At 41.8% G+C, this 3,426-nt stretch overlaps 1 non-coding gene across 1 annotated transcript; it reads left to right on the top strand.

Moving 5' to 3' along the window:
* The first annotated feature begins 2,970 nt into the window (after positions 1 to 2,970).
* On the top strand, positions 2,971 to 3,042 carry trnaq-uug (transfer RNA glutamine (anticodon UUG)). Its single transcript has one exon. It is a non-coding gene; the product is annotated as a tRNA-Gln (tRNA).
* Positions 3,043 to 3,426: the final 384 nt, after the last annotated feature.

Below are 3,426 nucleotides of genomic sequence, written 5' to 3' on the forward strand. Positions count from 1 at the left end.
CTCCTTCTTTCGTTAAAAAACAAGGCCCCAGTTATACTTTGGGAGCCGTTCTAATCTGCGTGCCAAATGAGACCCGATTCTTTGTTTTAATTTTGGCGGGCTTGATATCTCTTTGTTATATTTTGGCGGGCCCATTAATGGTAACCTGTCTCGGATGTGTTGATCTTTTGAATTTGTTTCTTGATCGGGAAAATTAGATTTTTGGTATTTGCAATGTCAGCCGAGGCCTGGGTTTTCCATGCGGGCTGGATGGGCCATTGTGATTATGTATACGCTGGATGGGTTTCCTGCTCAGAGTGATGGCTGGCTATCTCTGGGTTGATTGTTGCTATGTTAATGTCTCCAGGGGAGATGGGTTTTCGAGTTTACACAATTCCACACAAAATTTGTTCAGCTTCAATATCCCAGACAGCTTCAATACCCAAACTGCTTTCTTTGAACGATCTTTTAGTTCTCAGCCCTTTCCACACGGACCCAATCTGCCTTGTAAAATTCCAAATTCGATTAAAACTTGTAGTTTCTTCCATGTGCACTTTAGGATCGCAAACTTTCTGGTTGATAGTTCCAAATTAAATTTCCTTTCCAATGAGTCCACACACTGGGGGGTTGTCCAATGAATTTTTGCAATCCTACTCCTGCACCTATTTTCTATGTTTCTATGTTTCAAAAACTTTGGCATGATTGGTTCCATGGTGTAATGGTGAGCATTCTGTACTCAGAAAATCAGTGATCTGAGTTCACATTGTGGTGGAACCTCAATTCTTGCTGTCCCAGCTGCTGAAAATTTGCGACAAACAAGTGAAAGACACCTGGTGTTGGTGGGCAGTTTTATTGCCTTTGTCAGTGATGCTTGATCTGCAAGTCTAGTTGTCAAATCGTGTGTTCAACCATCAGTTACCTGTTACCAATTAACGGAGGAGAAACCAGTTTTTTTATCTAATGCTGCCTTTACCTGCACAATGTGTGCTGAGATTATCTGTGCAATATGCTTTCAGCTGGATGAATAAAAGCAATGCTTTTTGAAATTCAGGCACTGCATGTTTTGTACTCGAAAAAATTGGTATTTTCTTTTCATGCCAAGCATTTACATTAATGCATTACAATGCCAATGCACTTTTTACCTGGCAAGACTGAAGTACAAGCTGTGATGAACTGTGTGAAACAAAAACAGGCACTTGAGAACCCATAGCCTCGACAGCATCTGTGTGAATTGGTCTGCATCGATAATTAGCAGAACGTAAAGAGGGGAACGCTATGGAAGAGAAAAGGCTGAGCCAAAGTGTAATGTTGGAGATGATTTTATTGTTTTTGAGAAATGTTTCAAATAATTTTTGCATTGTTGGTTCCATGGTGTAATGGTAAGGACTCTGAATTCAGCGATCTGAGTTCAAATCTTGGGGGAACCTGAATGCTTGTTGTCCCAGCTGCTGAAAAGTTGGGACAAACAGATGAAAGACACCTGGTGGGCAGTTTTGTTGCCTTTGTCATTGATGCTTGATTGACAAGTCTCGTTGGCAAATCATGTGTTCATTCACTGGAGTTTAGAAGGATGAGAGGGGATCTCATAGAAAAATATAAGATTCTGACGGGACTGGACAGGTTAGATACAGGAAGAATGTTCCCGATGTTGGGGAAGTCCAGATCCAGGGGTTATAGTCTGAGGATAAGGGGTAGGCCATTTAGGACCAAGATGAGGAGAAACTTCTTCACTCAGAGAGTTCTTAACCTGTGGAATTTCCTGCCGCAGAGAGTTGTTGATGCCAGTTCATTGGATATATTCAAGAGGGAGTTAGATATGGCTCTTACGGTTAAGGGGATCAAGGGGTATGGAGAGAAAGCAGGATAGGGGTACTGAAGGAATGGTCAGCCATGATCTTATAGAATGGCGGGGAAGGCTCGAAGGGCCGAATGGCCTAATCCTGCACCTTTTTTTTTCTATGTTTCTATGTTGCTAACCATCAGTTACCTGTTACAAATCAGCGGAGGAGAAATCAGTTTATTGTCTAAAATGCTGCCTTTACCTGCACAATGTGTGCTGAGATTATCTGTGCAATATGCATTCAGCAAGATGCACAAAAATAACGCTTTTTGAAATGCAGGCACTGCCACTTTAGATAAAAAAAGGCCGAGCCAAAGTGTAATGTTGGAGATGATTTTGCTGTTTTTGAGAAATGTTTCAAAGATTTGGGTGTAGTTGGTTCCATGGTGTAATGGTGAGCACTCTGGACTTTAAATCCAGTTATCTGAGTTCAAATCTCTGTAGAACCTGCATGCTTGTTGTCCCAACTGCTGAAATTTAGGGACAAACAAGTGAAAGATACCTGGTGTTCGAGGGCGGTTTTGTCACCGTTGTCACTGATGCTTGATCCACAAGTCCAGTTGTCAAATCGTCTGCTCAACAATCAGTTACCTTTTACAAATCAGCGGAGGATAAACCAGTGTTTTTATCTAATGCTGCCTTTGCCTGCACAATGTGTGCTGAGATTATCTGTGCAATATGCATTCCGCAGGATGAATAAAAGCAACGCTTTTTGAAATGCAGGCACTTCATAGAAACATAGAAAATACTTGCAGGAGTAGGCCATTCAGCCCTTCAAGCCTGCACCATCACTCAGTAAGATCATGGCTGATCATTCACCTCAGTACCCAATTCCTGCGTTGTCTCCATACCTCTTGATCCCTTTCGCCGTCAGGGCAACATCTAACTCCCTCTTGAATATATCCAATGAACTGTCATCAAAAACTCTCTGCAGTAGTGAATTGCACAGGTTAACAACTCTCTGAGTGAAGAAGGTTCTCCTCATCTCGGTCCTAAATGGCTTACCCATTATTCCTGGACTGTGTTCCATGGTTCTGGACATCCCCAATATTGGGAACTGACGCGAAACATGAGAAAAGGCCGAGCCAAAGTGTAATGTTGGAGATGATTTTTTTGCTTTTGAGAACTGTTTCAAAGATTTTTGTGTGGTTGGTTCCATGGTGTAATGGTGAGCACTCTGGACTTTGAATCCAGCAATCTGAGTTCAAATCTCAGTGGAACCTCAATTCTTGTTGTCCCAGTGGCTGAAAATTTGGGACAAACAAGTGAAAGACACCTGGTGCTGTTGGATAATTTTGTTGCCTTTGTGACTGATGCTTGATCTGCAAGTCTCGTTGTCAAATCGTATGCTCTGTGTGAGCATAGTCCTGCATTGCTGAACTCTTTGCTTCAGCACGCAGTCTGAAGTTTGGATTAAAAAACAAGAAGATTGAAGTTTGGATGGAAAAGATACTGTTAGACAATGTGGTGCCTTCAGCCAGTGAGATGAGTAACTGGTCATTGTCTGGATGTTAAATATTTGAGTACCTTGTTACGGTGGGAATAATGGAAATTCAGGACTAAACGATTTGACAATGTCTGTATGTTCAGTATTTGAGTGTAACCTT

The sequence above is a fragment of the Pristiophorus japonicus genome, unplaced genomic scaffold (genome assembly GCF_044704955.1).
Source record: "Pristiophorus japonicus isolate sPriJap1 unplaced genomic scaffold, sPriJap1.hap1 HAP1_SCAFFOLD_147, whole genome shotgun sequence".
Lineage (NCBI taxonomy): Eukaryota > Metazoa > Chordata > Chondrichthyes > Pristiophoridae > Pristiophorus > Pristiophorus japonicus.